Here is a 23,624-nt window from a genome sequence, read left to right on the forward strand (position 1 = left end):
CATTTTGTTGTACTCAAAAATGCCTTTGAGTTTGAGGAAGCAGTCATCTGTCTCAGTAGGCTAATCAAATAAAAATAATGGGTCTCAAAAAGCAATCTAGGTGAAATCAAGTTCAGGCATGGTAGGGGGGCAAACCTAGGACTTCTGAAAAGTTAGATGAAACAACTCATCAGGCCTTAAATTATGGTACTTCAGGGCATTTACTCAGTCTGTACTCAGTCACAATGCAGTAATTACTATGGACTTTAAAAGTGCTGGAAGTGCATAAATTCTAAATAGTGACTGGGTTTGTGTCTCAGAATTTAACTCACGAAGCACATTTATTCCCAGTTGTTTTCTTTCTGATTTTCTCAAAGGTCAAGTTTGTGGAAAGGTTTCCTCTGCTGAGGAATCAGAATTTATTAATACTAGCCTCTAAAATGCAGATGATAATAGCACGATTTTCTTCATTTATTCAATCATCTGACTAGTGATAGTTTTCAGATGGATGGCTTCTCACATAGCCGTTGAGTTTTGCTTTTCTGATGTGGAAATACCCTGGCTTTCTACTCAATATTCATATTGCCCAAAAATACTCCTGTATATTTTTTTTTCTTAAAAACTGCAAATTATTCTATAGCAAAATAAAAAATATATAGTTAAAACAATTACCTGAAGTTACAGTTCCAAACAGGCTCCTCTTTTCCACCTGGAATACTCACTAACAGTAGAGCAGCAAGAACAAATGAGGCATAATTAGATTTGTGAAGAAGATGATGATCAGAGTACAAATGGGAAAATCTTAGGAGGATAATTAAAGTAGCTTGTTAACTGTGTTTGCAGTGCTTGTCAGATCAGATTTTTTTTTTTTTTCTGCTTCAGGATTTTTTTTCTGATGTGGAAAACAGTTCTTCTGTGGAAACCAAATAATAGTGTGTCTCTGGGGAGAATGGAGAAAGTAACAGAAAGCTTGAAACTATCCTTTAACGCTCTCTCTAGAAAATGGCCTAGTTCATGACCTGTAATGAAGTATGTGGCTGGAGCTCTGGTTTTTTTTTTTAATTTGTCACATGGAATTTCTATAAGATGGAGGATGTTTTAAATAGCAGGATTTCATTGTGCTAAAAATCTTTTCACTTGCAGTCAGGTTCTGCCTGATACAATCTGGAAATCAATTTGTTAATGAAATTTCTCAGTCTAAGGAAAGGTTTCAGAAAGCTTTTAAATTCCTGAATTTGTCAATGTATGTGTTCAACTATAGAATGACATGAAGTATTGCTACCAGAGAGCATTTATTTCTCTGTGTTTAACCACTCTGGCTGTGACTATGTCTTAAATATTATTTATGATATCAGTGCATCAAGGTATTCTTGACTGCTTGGGCTTAGTATTCTGTGGGCACTAGATAAATCCTCACATGGCAAAACTGCTCGTTATGTCAGGTTTTTATATATTGATTGACTGAATGATGAAAAAACCACAAATAACAGCATGACTGGGAAGTGTGGCAAGGCTTAGTGGATGGTATAGCAGTAATGGTACCAATCCAAATATTGTTTGTGAAAGTGGTATGTCACATGGTGACAGCAATATGTGTTATCTGCAAATCAGCAGACGTAGCATGTATAAGACAGCAGGGAAACAGAGTACAAATCCTTCCACTCCTCAGGATCCACTGTCATATGTGTCTCTGATTAAAAGCATAACTTGAATAGAAGGAGAAGATAGAAATCTGTAACTCCTAGAAGTGGAGCAATAATATTCAGCCTGATAAAATACAAGGCTGTCCTCCCTCAAAACTTGAAACTTCACCTCAAGGAATCACAGCAAACGCACATAAATTGTTTTATTGGGATAATGATGAAGTCATTTCATGTTACAGTCAAGAAGAGGGAAAACAGCATATAGACAAAAACTAACCTGACATTGTATTATTGAATAGAAGATTTGCATTTGGATGTCTGACTCCAAAGCTTTGTCCCCGTCCTTGTGCCTGCAGTTGTGAAAACAAAGCTCTTACCTCTAGCAGGAACATTTGATTTGATTTACACAGGTGTCATGAGGTTCAGCAAAGTGATGACTTTCTTACATGCCAGAGAAATGAAGGATGATACTGATAGTCTGGGGAAAAATAGGGATGAAAGAAGAATAACAGAATATAACAACTAAAAAAAAAAGTTACTTTCCTGAGGAAATACAGTATGAGGCTTGCTGACTGCAAAACCATTCTGAAAGCCTTTTAGCCCTGATTTCCAAGTTACTGGGTGACTGCTTTTCCTCTGTTTGGATGAATTTTTCTTTTCTGCCTCTTCTCCGTTCTCTACAATAAGAAGCTGCCAAAACCAAACAGTGAAACAAGAAGCCAAGAGTATAAATGTGCTGGAAATTTTCATATTGCGTTTGCTACTCAGGCAATTGTAGTAGTGATCAGGGAGGGGAAGGAAATAGATTCTTGCCAGGCAGCTTCAGTCTCTACACTCCTTACTGTATGCTTTTGATAATGATACTGTCTCTTTTACTTAAGTGGTTAAATCAGGTAACGGATGTCCTGCAACAATGTGAAATAGGGAAGATTACAGAGGTTGAGAAGAGTCTCAGTCTGAAGGTGACATGTCTTATTTCCATGCCATATCAAAAACCAGGTACTTTTCCTTCTCCATCTTGACAAATTCTGATTTAGTTATGATCAGCAGCAGAAAGGGAATTTGTGTTCTCAATTAGCTGCCTTCAACTGCTGGCTGATTTAATTATCTCTTACTGTAACAAAATTAATTATTTTTTAATGGAGCATTTTATATCTGTGAAAGGAGCAAGTTGTTTTAGTCTGCAAAGACTTTTGTCATCCTGAAAGACTTTCACTGAGGTATGCTAGGTGACACAACTTGGAAAATGCTTTTTGAACACATATTCTTAGTAGGACAAGTGCAGGCACCCATTCCTTAGCCTCTCAAATTAAAAGCCTCTCCATGGGTAGCCTCTATGTGCCAGCAGTCCTTTGTTGAGTGACAGTCTGAATATGGGCTGGAGGCTGCATGTGTGTCTTTGATCTCCAGGCTGTGGTGTGGAATCAGTTTGAACCTTTGGTGTTTTAGTTTAAAAGTGCCAGTAATATCTTGTGCCTTTGAGAATGTGCCTTAAAGGCATAATACAGGGAAGTTGCTGTTCTATAGGGAGAATACGTCGATGTCAAATTCTTCCAGATTAATCTTATCCCCATTCTTTCTCAATGTGTGTTCAAGGCAATTAAACAGAGTGAAGAAGAATCATGAATAGTATCTCTCAATATCTTACAAAAGACAAGTTACGTATTTTTATTCTGTACACTGAAGCATTCCTGCTAGTATGCAGTTAGTGTAAAACAAAAGAGATAGTTAGCTAGCTATTCAGTCTTTCTCTTCTATTTCAGGATATCCATCAACTGTTATCTCCATGTGATTTGCTTACGGTGGCAAAAGTGACTATTTTATATGGATTGCTGTTTCCCCTGTTTTTTATTGTCATCTCTCACTTTTCCTAATTGTTATATTAACATAAACATTTAATCAGCATGAGGATTTTGACCACACTGGTCATCTCTCTTAATATGTGGAACTCTGTCTCAACTTTTGGAGATTTGTCTTTTTCTTTCATTGTGCCAGACTTTCTCTTACAGCCTGCTTCATTTACAATTTCATTTAACTCTGGAAATAAGCCTCTGCCAGAAACAGAGTATAAATGTTTGTGCTTCCTCGCAATATCCTCTGTTTCCACATATTTTATGTAATCTAGTCATAACTGCTGGCTTCTAGGCAAGTAACTCCAGGCAATACAGTGATTAGATCGTAATGACATTCAAAACTGAGGAACCTTATTTTGGATTCAGCATCTTGTGTTGGAAAGTTTTCTAACAACATTATAGGTGCCCTAATCAGGATGTATTACTTCTCACTCTTGGGCATATTAATATAGGATGAGTTCCTGTGTTAGAAAGGGATGTTGGAAAGGGAAAACTCCTGGTTCTGTGATCATGTGATTGGATATTAAAGAGCCTACCCTGAGATTTGTTTTATTGTCCCAGAGATCCATAGGTATTCAAGTTCCCATCTCTGAGTTACTGAAGAGGCTGCTGGTGTTCAGGAAATTCAGTGATGTTTCTAGCTTTTGATTTCTTTCTGAAACAAGGCTGATGTGATTACGCTGTCTGTTCCCCCTAGTAATTTCTGACCACTGGGAAATCACAACCCAGTTTTAACAAAGGATTTCCTAAACATTATTAGCTTCTATACATTTATGTGAAATTGAGCTTCTGTGGACAGGGATCCATAAGAATGAAGGAGAGGCTCCAACATGAGCACAGAGAACTTAGGGACAGTCGTGCTGTGTGGTTTTCCATGTTCAGCTGCTGTTATGGAAAGGGGACTGGCTGCATTGAGAAGATTGTTAGAAAAACAGCAGAAAAAATATTAAGAAAACACAGAGAAAGGGTGAAACCCAGAAGGATATGAAATAGAAGCTGAGGTACGTGTTTGTGTGTGTGTTTGTAGAAGCCTAGGACAGTGCATCTGTAAGAAACCAGGCTTTATTAAGTGTCTGTTACTCATCAAAATTCTTGTTAATACAGAATTTCACAGATATGTTCAGGTTAAAATAATGGGGTTTAACACAGAACTATTGCAAATCACCAGACATTTCTATACTGGCCACTGAATCAAATTCCTTCTTGTTAATATCTGAATTTTCTAAATCTTTGTACTTGTTACCTGGAGCTCCAGCATGGACACATAAAGTAATGTGGTGTTTTCTTTTCTTTTTTAGCCTTCTTCGTTCTGTTTATTCCAGTACAGTGAGTTTGTGCTACTTTTGCTTCCACTGCACAATTTCCATGCATTATTAGCTTGAGTAATGAAAAGGGCATTTAAACTAGTCTTTGGCTAAGAAGATTAGCTACTTCTATCTATGTGATGCAGGTAGTCCCTCTTATGAAGAGGCCTTTTTCCCACTGGAATATGACCCAATGCACCAAAAAAATAGAATCTTTGCCTTTTAGGCCCATAATTCACTATTGTAATCTTCCTTTTCTTCTTCTTCTTTTTCCTTTGCATTTCTATTTTTTTTCTCCTGGAATTGGAGGGATTTTATAGATTTTTCTGTATTTGTGTTGCGCTTTTAATAGACAAAGGGAGGAAAAGACACCTCTTGAGGTCTTATTATATAAGGCGCAAACCTGAAGACATTCTTGTCCTGTTTTTAGGAGTTAGATGAGCACATAAGGAAATTTTGCTCACTTCACTGTAGGAATGCCCAGGAGCTCCTGAACAGGAAGAAAACACAGTAGGTCTGACCTTCAGGCAGAATTTCATGTGAAGTTTCTCCTCATTTAAAAGAAGCTCTGGTGCATTTGGAGGGAGACAGACCTTTTGATTCTGCAATCCTCCCCCTGAGAGAAGCTGCCAGCAGGAGCCCTGCCGTTATTGATGAACCCTCCTGAAGATTTGCGGCTGCTGCTGGAGCAGAAGATGCATGGGGAGTAGAAACAGATCATCAGTGCCATACCTGCTAATTAGTCTGGGGGTCTCAGCATGTTGATGGATGCATACATGCACAAGGTAGAGCAGACCTGGAAGTAGCTGTATGTTCACCTTTCAGCTTAGAGAAATGGATGTGGCAGTACAGCAGGCAAGACTGGTCTAGGGCAGAAGAATTACTTGGGTGACAAAAGTTCTTTCACAGGACCCCTTGATTCCCAGTGCATTATTACAGTTGTACTCCAGGGGTGACATTTGCATTGCTTTGCTTTAAGAGCAGAAACTTGGTCCACAAAGTTTACATTGAAAATTTCAGAAAATTTCCAGGCTGAGGTATGGCAAGAAGTGCACATCCTGATTTTCAAATGCACTGCAAGACTTAGTAGGATCTTCTTTTATCTTCTTTCCCCCTTCTGCCTAAATGTATGACATTGATTTCTATGGCTTAACCTCTCTTTCCATCAATTTGAAACTGGCTTCCATCCAGTGTTCACTTTTATTTAAATATGATTAGCTGTTCTTTTTCATCTTGTTTGTCCTGGAGAAAACATCAAAAGTACAATATATAGTCTAGTTTTTGCCTTTGATCTAATGTCTAAGGTTCAGTTCTACTACATAAAGCGTGAATAAAGGTATTTTAATACAGCTCTAGAGTTAGGTCAAAGCAGCTCAAGACTGAACCTGTATATTTATTCTAACATGATCTGCATGCTCTGGTAGAAAAAAAAAACCAAAACAACAACACATTTTTTAAAATTGTTTTTGTTCTTCTTAGTTGTTTGCACATATTCATTCAATCACTTTTGTTTAGAGTTGGATCAATAATATGAAGTGAATGGGTGATGGTCTAGGGGACAGATACACACTGAAAAGGCGAGGGTGTCACTTTGCCTTGCAGTATAATATGTGCTTGGGAAAATTTAATTCTGAACACATCAGATATTCTCTCTTTCTGAATCTGAATGGTCTCTTGAACAAAAATAAAATACATTAAAAATATCCCAAACACAGAGTGTAGTACATAAGCATTGATGGGTTTTGGGGTTTTTTTCAAATATAAAGCCTTGTGCTTTAAAGCTAACTCATGTTATTGGTAAGGTGTTTAAAATGTCCAGGTTAATTTATTATTAAAATAAATAATGGCTGCGTACTTTGGTATTTGGGGATTTTTTTTTTCCCCCACATAATTTTTTACTGTCTCACTGCTTGTGTTGCTGGATTTTTTTCAGTTGTTCTTGTTATCTTTCCCATTTTGTTCATTTTTATAAAACAGGCTTGAAGCCTTTTCTCATGTGGCTTTTACAGCCCCTCAGCTAGGATAGACTTGCCAGGTAGAATCTTACTTACCAAAAATGTTTCAGTATTGCACCTTGCAGCTCTTGCAGAGCTTCCTTCCCTGCTACACAGGTATCCCCTCAGTGTGCTGTTTGGGGCTGCCTTTTCTGGAGGGGTTTTAGGAGGGGAGGTAGAAAGGCAACTTTGGTTCCCATCTCTTCCTTGTCCTCTTCCCTGTCCTGATATGATAGGCAGACTTATGGTTTGCTTCTTTGTAAAATCACTTGTAGTTCGGAATCTTCGTTATGCTGAATGACGATGACTGTGATATACACCAATTTCTTTTTCACATTTGAGATTATTTTTATGGCACATTTTCTAGTACCTTGTCAGCTGTCTGGTTTTTTGATGGTCTAACCCACTGGACTAAAGTGCTGCTAAATTTTGTTCTAGCATTGTGTTTTCACTGACTTTCTCTCAGAAATGTCATGCAATTTGTGGGGATATAGCTGTGTAACACTAATGTCCCATTAATGATAATATTTGATTTATTCACAGTTATGCCAGCCCAAAGAATCACATTTTGATTCATTAATCTCATTAGTTTCATTACTCTGTGACCCACAAACTTGTCTAGAATTTCCCATTGCTTAGTGGGAGCATTTTTATAGTTTCTCAGCAATTGCAGCACTGAATTTTGAGCTGCCTCTTGCATTTTCCCCTATGCCTGACTCTCTACGAATCTTGTTTCTCTCTCATTGAAAGCTATCTCAGGGAGATCAGATGCTAATTAGCTGCCTATCTGTATATGTTTTTTCTGCTTTTAAGATTATATTGATTTAAAGCTATCTTATTTCACTGAAAATCATGTTATTGTTATTTGGTTGATTTTTGACAATTATTATTAGTTTATTCCAAAATACTCAGACTATAATATTGTATTTCTCTGACTATTGCAGCATTCCAAATATTGTAGAAAAGTGGTTTCAAGCTTCTTTTACCATCAATTCCCCAAACGTGGTTTTTCTGATTATTTTCACTATACCTAAGCTGGAATTGGTTATTTTGGTATGCTGTTTGTCAGTGACTACAGTAATTTGTTTCTTAAACAAGTAGCACTGACTGTACTCTACAGAACCAGCTTGCTGGCCTGTTTCTCAACCGCCTGCTTGGAAAGCCCTGGGGTTGTTTTCTCTCCAGTCCCTTTGACCAGCCTGGCTTGAGTGGCCTTATGTGGAGTGGCATCCTCTGCCATAGCTGCTGTTGTCCTTGGAACACACAGACCTGTCCAGAGTAAGAAGGAAAATACAACAACAACTAATAATAACTAACAACTAACAACAATACAACTTGACAACCAAGTCAAGGCAAAATTGATGGGATAAATTTTGTTGCTTGTACTATGGCTCCCACAACCTTAAACTCACTTCTTCATTTCATTCTCTCTCATTTGAATGTATTTCTTCATGTCACTGTTCTATTACGGTACAAGGAAAGCATTTTCATGTGGTAAATTAACCTGCTTTCCCCTGAATGTTGTTTGGCCACAGTTACTTAATTACTTATTTTGAGGAATAGCCTAATTCATACAAATTCAGCATCAACAGCTCCTGGGCATAATTGAAGAACAAACTAATACACCAAGAATCTGGAAAAAGAAAAATCATCTTCACGAAATTTTGAAATTTAAATAAAATATTTATTGACCTTTAAAAACAGAAAAAGGTTAATTATGCTCCATTATAGAAGTAATTCAATGGTGATATGTTTGTAGAAAAGTAAATGCTAAGGTACAAATCCTCACATAATAGAAGCTGTTCTAAGGGCATGATTCTCAAATTCACTGTGGAGTTCTTGGTATATGATTCATCTAGGATTGAAACCTATATGGATGACATCTGTTTTAATTTTTGATATTCTCAGTACTCGATGCACCTAGAACAGTTTCTGGGGAATTGTAGACCTTGCTAAGTGCCTTTTCCAGGCATCAGTTAAGTTTCAAAACAACTGGAGAAAAATAAGGCCAATTGAACAAGTGATAGTTTATTTCAATTAAACATGAAATTGTTTGGAAACATTTATTTCCTTTAACCTTAGTTATCACACATAGAAAAAGCAGAATCTCAGTGTCAGAGAAAAGAGAAAGGATCAGCTTAGCTTAAGAAGGTCCAGACTCTGTTGGAAAAGCACTATTAATTGCATACAAAATTGTGACTGAAACAATTTGCAGTTGGAATAAGAAGCATTGTTTGGCCCTAGGATTACACTGAGAAGAGGAACATATTGCATAGCCCTTAAACATTGACTTGTGATATCATTTCCCTTTCCTTCTCATCACATTTAAAACTTACAGCTATAGACAGCTTAAGTAACTGCATCGAAACTTCTTTTATACTGGAAAATAGTTCCACAGTTGCACCTTTCCAGTCTTTCAGAATCTCTTCTTAGCTCTCTGTGTTTTAATTCCAAGCTGTAGTTGCAAATCCAGATTTACTTTGATTTCTTGTTTTACCTTGATTTCATTCATTTTTAGGAGATGAGTAACTTGAAAGTTCTGAACTCTGTGTTAAGCTATAACACCTTCAGCTCCTAATTCTCAAAGTAAAGGAAGGCGTTTCCCCAGTAAAGTGTTGCCTTCATCTTCCATTACCTTGCAGGAGTCCTTTAGACTTTGTTATCCAGTAGACAGCCCGTCACAGTCTGACTAATAAACTACAGCAGGACTGGCAATATAACCACTATGAGCTTTGTTTGTGTTAGGATGCAACACTAAGCTAGGAAAATTCTATAATTATTCATAATTAAGCTACTGTGAGGGCACAGTGTGTATCAGAATGTGGATTCATTATGTCAGTTTGCCTTCTGAAAGTAAAAAGATTAGTGGCACAGCTTCTGGAAGGTTTGTTTAAGTCCTTCAGTATTCAGATAAGGGAATAAGCCTGCATGTGATTGGGGAGTGACAGGTCTCCAGCAGTCTACAATATTGCATGAAGTGCTTGGGGGCTACAATTTTGTATTCATTTTAAGCACTGTCCTCCTGAAATAAATCAAGAGTTAATTTGTTCTATTAAAAAAGAGCAAGAACGTTCTTCATCATAGCCCTTCTGAAAAGCTTGTAGAAGGCTGATGACAGTCTCGATCTGAAATAGTCTATGACTGCCTGTCAAAAGCTGGATGCTTCTCTGCATTTTTCCAGAGGAGGGCAGGAAGACAGTCAGGGGTCTGGAGCATCTCTCCTGTTGATGACGAGCTGAGGCAGCTGAGGTTGTTCAGCCTGGAGAAGGGATGGCTCCAGGGCTTTATAACAGCCTTCCAGTACCTAAAGAGAGGTTACAAGAAAGCTGGAGAGGGACTTTTTTTGGGAGCATGGAGAGATAGGACAAAGGGTAGCAGCTTTAGACTGAAAGAGGGTAGGTTTATATTGATTATTAGGAATAAATTCTTTACTGTGAAGGTGGTGAGACACTGGAACAAGTTGCCCAGAGAAGCTGTGGATGTCCCATACCTGGAATTTCGTGTTCAAGGTCAGGTTGGAGGGGGGCCCTGAGCAACCTGGTATAGAGGAAGGTGTCCCTCCCTGTGAAAGGGGGCTTGGAACTAGGTGATCCTTAAGGTGCATTCCAAACAAAACCATTCTGTGATTCCAAACAAACTCACAAATTGGTCCCACTAATCTATTTGGGAGAATCTGGAGCTGCAAGGAAAAGATCACTTCTGGGAAAGTGGCATACACATCCATCCTTGCTAATACTGGTGTATTTTGCTGTAAAGACATACTTATGCTAAAGAGATTATTTTCCTCATGTCTCATTTAATTTATACAGTCCAAAAATTCATTTGGTAAGCAAATTTTAGCTGCTTCTTTTTTCAAGGCTCAGAATGCTACTGAGAAAAGCAGAGTGACTGAGCAAGCAATAGAGATGATCAATATGATGTTTAACTCTTATTAACAATAGGAAAATTAAATAATGAAGTTGTGTACCTACCTATATATGTATGCATGCACACACATATATCTCTTTAGAATTATCTAAAACTGTCCTCAGTCTCTTTTATGGCTCAGTCTATGGCTGGTGGGGCACTGGCATGTTTCAGATAAATGTATTTGCATTCTCTTACATTGCATCAGGATTCATTCTCACTCAGAATTATGGCTGACGTGTGTACATGGGTGCTACATGAGCAGCCTGGTTTGATAATTTCTTCCTGTGACTTTCTGCTCTCCAGTTATTATACCCTTTACCGTTTTTGTTTTATTCTGCTTGCTTGTGAGAAGTTAAAAAGAAATCTGATTCGCAAATCTGAAAGTGAAGGAAGGGCCAGAACAAAGAGTTTATTTTCATAGAACAATCCTGTATGTTATTTGTGGTCTTGATGAAGGAATCCAGAATTACAGATTAGGGACTGTAAACAGACCGGCATGGATTAGGCTATAGAGACAGAAATTTAAGAAGTAATTTTTACCTAGCAAATTTCATTCTGTCTCTTCAAATTTTCATATCTTAGCTATTAAAATTCAGTAATGTTGCAGTTGCCAAATCTGCTAATGCTTAATGACATTAACATTAATGTTGATTATGAATTCTTTGAGTTGTCATTGTGAAAATCCTTGTGATCAGTGTGATTTTGTCCTTGCTTTTGGAAGTCTGTATGACAATGGGATAAAATCCTGTCTTTATGCTGGTTTTAGCTTGGGAGGAAGCGAGAAAATGCAGATGATGGTTTCTTTTCTTTTTCTTTTGTTAGAGCAAAGGGCATAACGATGCAGCTACAGGGCCCTGAGTTTCACTGCCAGATTACTCATGTTTATTGATTGAGACCTGAAGCTACAGTTTTTGCAACTAATCATAGAGTCACCTTATATATAGATTGTACCCAAGGTGGCAAGAGGCATGTCCTCAATTATAACACAAATCTTCCCTCATAACAAATGTGCTTGCACTGGCTTGGCTTGTCCTATTCACTGTCCAATTGTTAGATCACAGTAAGAGACCTAGAATTCTGCAACTTACTGTTGCTTTAAGAAAAGGTAAGTAGGTAACTTGCTGTTTATTTTTGTTTAAAGCATTGAAACAAAAGACAACAAAACTGAGTAATAATCTTTGTACAAATAATTCTTTGCTTTGCTCTTTCTGTTAGCCTCATTCTTAACTTTCTTATTTCCCGTTGCCACAAGCAGCTCTAGGAGGGCTTTAAGGCAGCACTTTGCCAATTAGTCATGGCTTGCACACTGCTCGTTTGAACAGCAGGCATTTATTTTTATATCCAGAAATCCACGTTTATTAATGTAGATGAACCAACAGAGAGGGTAGTCTCATAGTTAGCTCAATGGTCTAAGTAGTCATGTGAACAAGGAAAATGAAACTTTAAATGTTGTTGCCCAATATTCTACTGTTTACAGGCAGATTATTATAGTATTATAATCACCTTGGAATGACAGCTTATGCCTCTAGTCAGAAATGAATTCACACAGAATACGACATTCTTAGCATAGTTGTAAAGGGATCACTGGGCAGTAAATCTTAGAATTAATGTTTACTGAGAATAAGTGATTGAGAGTGCTACTTTGGAAGTCTTAGCTTCCTGTCCAGAGACTACATAAATCCTACCTGAATGTTTTCCCCAAAAGCTCAATTTATAAGAGGTATGCTTCCAGAAAGAAAGGGTAATATTATTGCCTCAGCTCCTTAAATGAATAATGAAATGTGCATCACTTGAATTCTATAGAACTTCAGACTTGTCCATGTATGAAATGAGTTTTGGTAACCCCACTATATGAGGACACCTCGAGGCCCAGTATCTCATAAACTTGCCATCAGACTTTGCCCTCAATCCTACACTGCTTAAGAGTATAAATGTCTCTCGTTCTGCATCTCTTCTTGGTAGTCAACCACCTCCATGCCATAGTGGGTTCTGTCAGGAGGGGTCCCATCCCAGCTGATATTGCTCATGAGTTTGCCAGGAGTTTTGACTGCAATTTCTACAGTTATTATGGAAAAAAAAAAAAAAATCATACGAGGGATCAAAACAAATGTCACTTTTCTGAATTGTCATCAAGATTATTGTGGCCAATGTAAAATTTCTGGTTTTGTACTTCCTTTGCTTTTGGCCTTTGAGGGAGGCAATTCTGTCTTGCTACAAAACATCAGAGGTGCAGTGAACTGTCTCAGATGGTCATGGCTCAGTGCTTACACTCATGAAATTAATTTCTGGGGATTGGAAGTGGTACTGTCTCAGATTCTTCTTTGGTGATACAAAGACAAGCTCTGTGTGAGTACCTGGGTCACAGAAGAGAATGGATGGATTTCCACTTATCTTCGGGTGCTCTAAATGATATTTATATGGAATAATATGCATACTCTTTCTAATTTATCTGAAAATGGAAGAGTGAAGAAGAATGAAGTGTACACATTTTCAGAGCATGATTTGGTCCCAAGAGCAAGGAGTTATGAAACCTGCAGAGGGTGGGATTTCAGATGCACTCCTAGACTTGAAATGGCTCATTGCTCTAGCTCTAAGCACCCCCATGCCTAGCATGCCTGATGTGTTCAAATCACATCCTGAGGCACTTAACTCTCCCTGTGTGCTGTACAGTGAGCTTAAGAGCCTAGCTTTGTATCCCATTACTCTGAAAAAACACTGATGTTCTCAGAGTATGTGTTTGCCAGGTATTTCTGAAGCCATGTCTGCCTTTCATCATACTACAACTGCTCACTATGTTGAATCACCATATATAAAACTGCAGTTCTAATTTTAACATCACAACCAACATCTGTGGAAGTGGCTGTAATGAACAAAATGAAAAGTTATTAACCAAATCCCTTTTCCTGCTCTGCAGCCTAATTGTCATCTGGAGAAATCTCTTCAGAGTTGTAATAACAACTTTATGGGCTCTGTCGAGAGGAAGTTGTATGCCTCTACTGAGGTTTTAATCCAGTACTAGACACTGAAGACCAACACACAAATTGAAAAGAAAAAAAATCACCTTAATGGAGATTTTGCCTGATTTTAGGAGTGCCTAAATGTATAAGGCTGTTCCCTTTTTTTCTCAGATGGCTCCAGGTGCTGGATATGCATGAATTTGGTTTTGTGCATTTTATTTAGCCTTACTCCAGTCTATGCAGGTTCTTGCCACATAGTTGCAGAAATAGGCCTTAACACAATGTGCTGGTTTTCTTTTAAGATATTTCCAGCAGATAAGATAGTAAAGATGTTGCTGGTGTTTTACTGTTAAAATAAAACAGCCAGAACATTTGCCCAGAAATTTGAAGGTTTACAGTTTTCTCCTAGGACAGTCAAAATCACCTCAGAATGCCATAATCAGTAGGCTATGGAGTCACTGTCCCTCACATGCTCTGTTTTTCTGGTCACACAAACCTTTTCAATATTTTGCTGTGCAGTCAGGCACCACCGACATGAGGTAAGAGAAGGTGTAGTTGGCACCCTGAACGTAAGGTTATGATAAAAAACAGTCCCAGTGCATCATCCTGAGGATAACTTGGACAAGATTCTCAGACACATGATGTGAGTCTTGGGGATGATGCTGTGCAGGGCCAAGAGTTAGACTCGATGATCCTTGTGGGTCCCCTCCAGCACAGCTTATTCTATGGTCCTGTGATCTATGTTTCCTTCCTTCTGGACAAGACTTACGGTGACTTTAAAATATGAGTGCTCCTACATTCTGATAGCTAGTGTGTCTAGATAAAAATAGTGAACTACAGCCAGCTGTTTTGGCCAGGCAAGTATCAATGCTCTTCTTCAGCCTGTGATCTGCATGGATGGGTGCAGGGATCTCCTACCTTGAACGATGTGGCTGGTCTTTGCAGGGCAAGGGGTTTGGCACTGCCCGTTACCCCAAGCATTATAATGTGCTAAATATGCCCTGTTTAGGATATTACTTGTTTTCTTCTCCACCATAGTTTCATAGTTCATGTTATAAGGAAGCTAAATGTGCACAGAGTCCAAGGTGCTCTTCTGTGACCCAGCTCCCACAAGTTGAGTTCTGCAGTATTTATCTTCTAGATACTGGGATTTCACCTATAACTGAGTCTGTATTCACTACACAGCCTGAAGTTACCTTGTACAACGTAAACGTAGCGAGGACAGGAACAGAAAATAGCTGGTTTATTGATTGCAGCTTAGGGGTCATTTTCAAACATTCTAGATATGGATAGTGGAACCATCCATCTCTGTTCCTGCTTAAAGAGTGTATGACTGATCTTGTCAGCTTTAATTTTTATGAAATTTAGAATGTGACATTTGCTATGTCTGAACTTACGTCCCTGTAGAATACTGTCAGTTCTTTGGAGTCAGTTAAGGATAGGGCATTGAAATTATCTGTCTTATAGGAACAAATTACTGGAATGGGTTTTTCTGGTAGTATGAGAAATACTCAATTTTTCTTTGAACTGTTGGATAACTTTTGCAAAGTCCTTAAAGGGGAAGAATATTATACAATTTATATATTGATTGCACTCAATTTTCAGAATTTCATAGCAAGTTTTTCCAGAACAGATCCCAAGAATCACTATAGTGGTTCTTCACCACTTCAACATACAGATCACATCTTTCCTTATTTTACCAAAAGCTGAGCCTAAAGGAATCAGGTGTCACAACATAATATATGAAAGTACTATAGAGGTACCAAATTTTTTCTAAAGAGATCTTTTATCTCTTTTGATTCTGTATCCAAACTAGAAATACATGCTCTACATTTTTTTCAGAACACTGACATTAGTAAAAATTAATTTAATTTTAATATTTTCTAAGCTTTCTTCAAGCAAATTGAAAGGCTAAGTATTTTCATTTTGAAGATACTTGTCTGTGTGTGGTGATTCCTAGATCCTACTTTAATTATGCCTAAATAATTACGAACCTCCAGATTTTTTTTCTATGGTAGTATCTCTATTTAGATCATAAAAAGTATAAAATTCCACACTATGAAAGTATGACAGAACATGCAGATCAGAGCTAAAAATACTGAAGTTTTAATTTGAATAGGCATAATTTGATCAAATCTCTCAAAATTAAGATCTCATATCTGACAGTATTTATAATTCTGTGTTTTTATTAGTATATAAAACTTCCTCTTGGGTGAAGATGTAAATTCTTAAGTTTCTGCATAAACCAGTTTTGAAATTTCCTGCTCTCAGGGAGACATGTCTTAGTACTGTTGGAGGTTACAAACCTTATGCATTGATGTCTTATCTTGATTTGACCATAAGTATAATTTTTCTTTAGAAATATACTTGAATTATCCAGAGCCATAAAAATGGAACCTCTATTTGCTGTGCACAAATGTCCCCATTTAGGTATCTTCTCTGGTTTCAGCATAAACATGTTTCCTTGTTGGAATGCTTTAACATTAGAGCACAGGATCTTCTGAGTAGAAAGGCAGAAAAGTTTTGTTTAATGTGAGAGTGGTCAAACATTGATACAGGTTCCCCAGGGATGGTGTGGTGTCCCCATCCTTGGAGATACTTGGTACCCTTGGCCTCACTGCTTTGGACAGACTGTAACCAGCAGGTTGAGTCCAAGGGAGGTGATCCTTCCTCTCTTCTAGATACATCTGGAATGGTGTCCAGATCTGGGCTCCTTGGTACAAGAGAGATGTGGGCGTGTTGGTAAGAATCTAATGGAGGCCCACAGAGATGGTTAGTGGATTGGGGTGTCTGTCACATGAAGAGAGGCTGAGGAAGCTGGGACTGTTTAGCCTGGAGAAGGTTTGGGAGAATCATGTCAATGTGTATAAATACCTGACGGAGGAAGTGAAGAAGGCAGAGCTGGACTTTTCTCAGTGGTGTCCAGTGAAAGGACCGGAGGAAAATGGGCCAAAACTGAAATGCAGGTAATTCCATGTCATCGTAGGGGTAATCAAACCTAAAGAAATTGTAGAAAGTCCATTCCTGGAGACAGTCACAAATGTGACTGGACAGGGCCTTGAGCGACATGCACAAGTAGACCTTGGTTTGAGCAGGGAGGTCAGACTAGGCAAAGTCCTGTGTTGCCTTCCTATCTCAGCTGTTCTGTAATTTTGTGAATGTACCCCACAGTCTTGGTTTTTTTGTTGTTGTTTTTTTTTTACTGTAGACTAAAAAAACCTGACGTAATAGCAGTGAAATTCCACTGACAGATTGAAATCTCTATAGGTTCCCTTATCAACTAAAAATGATGAGCAGATTTTATTTTAATCCTGTTTAATTCAGTATGCACTTATTGTTACTAGTTTGTTTTTTTTTTCCCAAATCCTCCTTCAGGCTTTTAAAGCAATAACAGTGAAACCCTCTGAATATTGAATTGAATATGACTTGATGCATAAATATGCATTTCTAAAAAACCAAATTCTTAATACCGCAAACGACATTCGTTGACCCTCCTTTGAGCAGGAAGTTCGACTATTTGTTTTTCTGTGATTCTGAAAGTTCTGAACCATGGTGGTTCCTATTAGGTTTAAAAGACTAAAGATGGTTTATTCGCACGTGTTATAATTCTGAAAGTGCTGACATTCTTGGAAATTGCCAAAGTATTGAAACTTTTTATTGCAGTATCCTGCAGTGGTAGGGAGGAAAAGAGACATCCAGCAGGCAGGAATTGTGCAGCAAGATTCATTTATTTAATTATTTTACCACTCTTTTATAGACTTTTCTTCATAGTCTAATTGGTCAAAGGATCAGCCACCCCTTGGGCGTGATTGGCTAAAATCCTAAAACAGCCATGGTCAAAATGTTTCCTATTGGCCTATAAACAAAGTTTTGCAAGGTCGCAGGTGTTCATAGTTTATAGAACTCTACTAATATCTTCCATGAGAGAGAAAAGTATCTCACGGGACTGGACAGAAGCAAGAAAAATTCTTGTTAGCTGCATATTGTATCCACAACTTTTCATTTTAGCTTCATGTATTTCTAGACAATAGAACAGTTCTTTGCAAGGTTCTCTGTCCTGCCATAATCATGCTTAATGGTTAGAAAAGTGTTAAAGCTACTGTTCCAAAAGCAAAGTTCTTGAGTCTCATTCTAATTTACCAAGCAGCTCCAAAAATCAAAAAATATGACAGTCAGTAAAATTTAAAAGGCCTTTCAAAAAATCTTGTCAAGCCTAAAAGCCAAAAAAGAGAACAGACAGAAATGTACAGGAATAGTGTATTGGAACAGTGTCTGCTTTCTGTCCTGAGCAGAGACTGAATAAATTGTATGGATTCCTCCCCACTAAAACAAGGATGGAAACTCAAGGGGAGTTACATCAAAGATGGTCAGAAGATCACTGCACTGAAAACAGAAAAGGAATATAGGGAAGAGAGAAATTGTACCTATTTTAATGCAAAATTGTATTTTACATAGGGTCAAAACATTCTTTAATTGGTTGCACTTGAGTTTCAAATGAAAATAACTATAATTCCTCATCTATAAACATAAGTTACATTTTATATATTAGTGAATCCTGCTGGAAAGATTGACATGATTAGAGTGTTAAATTCTACAGTCATAGCCTCTTTAAGAAAGATTAGGTGGGCAAAACTCAAGACGGAGCAGTCAAAAATAGCATTTCTTATTGTGGTGTCAGTGACTTCTTGAAAGAAAATGAATATTTGAGGGATTACTGTCAGATTGGAGAAGTATGAAGCATGTAATCAGTATGAAGTTATTACCTGATGTTTTCAGAAGACTATTAGATCACAGTAGAAAACAAAATGCAGAACTCAGGATGTAGTTATGATATATACAGGAGAAAATGAAGATACATGACAGAGGACTTCAGTCTGGATGAAATATGGTAGAAATAGCAACTTCTCCAGCAACAGCAACAGAGAAAAAGGACTTGAAAGCAGAGGTTTATGTTTATATTGGCACAGTTTATAATTTGAGTTGTTTAATAATATTGCTCCATATCCAGACATCTACAGATTTTGATGATTATAAAACCCAAACACATGGAAAACTAAGTGGCATACTGGATGACATTTAATGAAAACAAAGCTAAAAAGGAGACAGTGATAACAATAGATGGAAAACAGAAAGAGGGAATATTTGGAACATAACAATGTCTTGAGCAGTCTGATATGATTAGACCTGCTCTGGACAGAGGTTTCTTCTAGACAACCTCTGGAAGTCCCTCCCCACCTAAAGTATTCTGATATTCTAGGAAGACAAAGAAGAAGAGTAGTAAGACATGTTTAAGTAACTCAGGAACTAAAGAAAACTGACAATGAGATCATTAAAGTGTTAGGAAGAAATAGTATTGTCAGTAACAATGTGTAAACAGAAGAAGGGCTTTAATATTCTTGTGTTGCTTTAATATTCTTGTACTTTCTAAGTCTGTTTTGGGGAAACAGATGACAACACAAATGCTATAAGTTTTTCTGCAGTAACCGGTGAGGATGATGGTTAGGTATTTTAGAACAAGCTGTTCTAAATAAATCTCTATTTAAATTTTCTGACAAACTGATCAAAGAACCTTGTGTTTGTCCTGAATGTTGCCATCTTGGACCACCAAAGAACTTCAAAGGAACTAGAAGGAAGCTAATGCTGCACTATATGTTAAAAGACTAGTTTGAATTGATACAGGCTAAAGTCAGTTCTATAAAATGGAACACATGATATAGATATTTGATTTATACTGAGCAGATAAAGGTAAGAGAAAAATGACACATGGATTTATGAAAAATTACCTCCTGCCAAACTGCTCTTGCTTGGAATTTATAGTTTCTGTTGAGGAAAAAACCCACAAGTTTATAAATTGAGTTAGTTTCTAAATAATAGAGGCATTTGCCTTGCAGAGGTTAGGGAATTATAAGTAACTAAACCAAGTCACTAGCACAGAGTGATCTTGATTAGTGAGAGAAAAACATGTCTGCATAGATTTTGTATTCCTCTCTTCTGGAACATTTTTCTTCTAGAAAGCAGTGTTCCTAAAAAAAAAAAAAAATACAGTCTTGGTAGATAACTGCTCTGTCATCACACATCTGCCACACTCAACAAAACAGGATACTTGGATGGGAAGACAGAAAAATAGGGGAATTTTTAGAAGGAATTCTGTGTCTAGTCCTGGTGCCCATGTCCAAAATTTTCACAGAACAGCTATGCAAATAGCTAAAATGGAGTAAAAAGGTCTCCTAATAATGAGATATTCCAAGAATTCTGTTCAAACCCTCAGATATATGATGATGAAATTTTATCATCTGAACGATACAAAAACTTTTGACCACTTCCATATCAGGAATAATTATAAGTGGAAGCTTTGAAATAAGTGGAAATAAGGCTAGAAATAAGATATACATTTTTAACAGCTGATATATTTAATGCAACAATTTACAGAAGCTTTCATTCAATTCTACCCTGCTAGCAGGTCAAGAGCAAATGTTTTTTCTAAAACTAAACTGTAGATTAAAGAAAATGCAACTCAGGGCAGTACTTTGGCATGTCACACATATGAGGTCACTCCAGATCCTCAAAATTATTCCATTCAGTCTCATCTACAAGTTATATGAACTGAGATATTCTTACAGGAAAACTGAAGTGTTATTGTTTATAGTATGAAAACATGGAAAATTACATTTTACAAAAAAATTAGAAAACCTTCCTTGGATAATGGAGAAAGTTACTTATTGACTTAAATTGAGGAGAAAGTATTAGAAGGAAATTATTCTTCTGGAAATTGCATGAAGCATCATAGTAGTGGCTATTAACAGTTCATTGTACACTAGATAAAGTGATTGCAAAAGAAAAAGAAGAAAGACCGTGATTAATATGTTCTTTGCTCAGATATTTTAATAATTTGATAGAATTTGTTTTGTCAGAAATCCACAATGAAGAAATCTAATTACTGTCCTCATTTTTGAGTGTAGTCTAGAGGCAGGTAAATGTCTTACAGTAAAGCAAAAATATTTAGCTTTTTCAACAAAGAATACTTTTCATTTGCAACTGGAAACTGTGTTCATGTAAAGATCTTTTCTGGGCAAAGATAGGAAGTAAATAGTATTCCCAGTACAATACCTTGCAGGGAGAGGAAGGAATTATATAAACGTATTTTATACTTTGTTCTTAAATTAAAACAGAAATAATCTTATTAAATGTTTGAACACCAGTTCTTTAAAGATCACATAAAAAGATAGACTCTATTTCCATCATTAGTCATTTTTTAGCTTTTTTATTGTGAAGAAAAGCTTGCCTCTATGCCCTAAGGCATCAGACTTGTAACAGACTCTTCTGCAGCTGTGAAGACATGGAGGTGCCATTTCAGGAAAACTGCCCTTGTGCTTTCTGTCTGCATCTGGGCCCAGCTGGCTAGGAATCTAAGGCAATGCCTACAGTAGCATTTTAGTTCAGTTCTGGAGTGTGGTTTTGAAGTACATCCTACTATTGTCCCCACTTACCATGCTTCGGCTCTTACCAAAGGAGGTGTTGGAGTGCTGAAAGGATGATGCCTTCTGCCATCCTCTGTGCCTGGTAAATGTTGTTCCTCAGTAGCTGTTGGGTTTCTCTGGTTTTTGCTCCTGTATCTTTAGAAGCCCAAAAATTCCTCTCACAACCAGGATTCCAAATATTCATAGAGCTAAGACATGAGACCCAATGGGTGGAGTTATCACACAGAGCTTATTCCATTGTGTTTCCAAAACTTTCCACATTCTTACTCTGGGCCTTAAAAATACTTTTATTGAAACTTCTGTTTTCTAGAAGTTGAAGCTAATTTATTTGTAGAGTACAAAATCTCCGGGTCAGAAGGGGCAACTACAACATTTAGTTTGATATGCAATTAAAACTCTGGCCAAAATTTTTCAGCTACTTTTCAGCTATCTTTGTACAGCCTAGTAATTTATGGCTAAGCTAGGCTGAATCTTTATAAAAGACATCCATTTTTGATTTAAAATGTTCTACAGAGAATCCAGCATACCCTTAAGTGAGGTGTTCCATTGATTAATTGCACTCACTCTGAAAATATTTCCAGTCAGACTTTGCTTAGCTTCAGTCTCCAGTCATTTATCTTTATGCCTTTGTCTGTCAAGAAGCTGCTTGCCACTGAAAAATCTTTTAATACATAGGTACTTACAAACTGACACTTTGTTGCCCTTGGGAAAACAGTTCTGTAAAAGTGACACACATTTTCAAAATCCTTTAAAAGAAAAGAACTCAAAATTTCAAACATTACTTTGTTTTCAATTCTTTCCAATTTCAAGGGAATAAGAATTTCTTTCTATATAGTATAGTTATACTGAACTTTCAAGAGAAGGAGAGAACTTTTTTACCAAACCATTGCCATGAGATGAAATGAATCAAACTCAATATAGCATTCCTTTTTGTTACCTCCGATGTCATAATTTTCAGAGAGATACAACATGATTATTTTAAATATTTTTTTTTAAATCAGTTATGTCTCAGAAAGCTGTTCCTATTATAGTTACTACTAAAAAATGTGGTTTTCCCCCAAATGGTAGCATGAGAAAAACCTAATGGAAAGCACAGAAATGGTAGAGCCAAGTTTTCCAGCCTAAGGTGTACAGTGATAGGACAGGAGGAAATGGATATCAGTGGCAACATGGTTAGATATCAAGAAATGTATTTTATTTTTCACCATGATCAGAGACTCAAACAGGTTCCCATAGAGGTTTTTGAATCTTTGTCCAAGATAATGCTCAAAATTTAGCTATACACACCCCTGGGCTACCTCATCTAGAAGACCCTCCTGAAAGCAGGAGTTGACTTCTTTGATCCTCAGGGGTCCCTTCTGTCCTGAATTCTGCAGTAATACCACAAGTGGGTCTACGTGTTTCAGCCTTTCTGTCATGGATGGAGATTGACAACAGCTTCCTCCTGCACCTGGTCAAGAACTTGTCTGAAGCTTGTTGAAAACTGGGGTCTTTGAGAACAAGCCCATAAACATATGGCTGGACAAAATAAACTTCATTTCCTCAGGCAAGAAGGCCTAAAAGAGACAGCAGGTCCCTGTTTAGCCACATCAGCTATGCACAGGCAGCATGGGAAACAGTGCTTTATTAAACTGGTAATCTAAACTGACAACTTTGTTGGCATGCAATAGTAAACTATCCATGTTCCATATTGCTGATTACTAAATCTCAATTTCTCAATTTTATCTTTTGACAATCAGTGATATTTGGGTAGACAGTGATGCCTAAAAGTAATTAAAACTTTTTCTGGTAATAAGTAACTTGAGGCATAGAATTTGCATTTATTGATAATTACACATAAAGACACCAAAAATAATGAAAGAGAACTCATTTTTATTCACTTGAAGTTTGTCTCCCAGTTTTCTAGCCATCACAAAATATTGCCCATATCAGACAAGTCAATGTACAAGCAATGCAAATTACTAGCTAAGAGAAAAATGAATCTCTCATTCTAGTACAGTGAATTGTGACACAAAATTTAAACAAGTATCATTCTGTTACTTAATTCATTCAATTTAATCAAACAGAGGATATACCTATCTTTGTATTTTTTCTATAAATAAACCATGTAGTCTGGAAATTTTTAAGTCAGGGAAGCCAGGTTGTCAGCATTCAAATTCAAAGTTGTCTTGAAGACTGTACTCTTTGATATGCACCTGATAAAAATAAACTTGTTATGTAAGGTGGTGATTCAGTGAAGAGAACAACTACATGCTTAACTTTTTAGGCACTACTGAATCTTGTAGCATTCAGTAAGTACACATATGTCAGTTCAAAATTATTGAATGACAAGACTCATTGTCATCATTAGGAACATAAATGCATTTCAGCACTACCGATCATTAACAGTATACCTGGTGGATTGGCTCCTTGGTTTGACTGCTTGTTTTAGCAAGATCAAACATTTCAGCAGTTATGGACTTACAGTAAACCCATTTTCAAGAACTTTAGACTCCCTGTTAACAGTG

The 23,624-nt window shown here is 37.1% G+C and overlaps 1 protein-coding gene across 3 annotated transcripts in view; it reads left to right on the forward strand.

Annotated features, from left to right (window-relative positions):
* Window positions 1–23,624, forward strand: part of GABBR2 (gamma-aminobutyric acid type B receptor subunit 2) — a 469,148-nt gene that overhangs the window by 107,212 nt on the left and 338,312 nt on the right. The window lies entirely within an intron of this gene.

Source organism: Corvus cornix, chromosome 2 (assembly GCF_000738735.6).
Source record: "Corvus cornix cornix isolate S_Up_H32 chromosome 2, ASM73873v5, whole genome shotgun sequence".
Taxonomy (NCBI): Eukaryota; Metazoa; Chordata; class Aves; order Passeriformes; family Corvidae; genus Corvus; species Corvus cornix.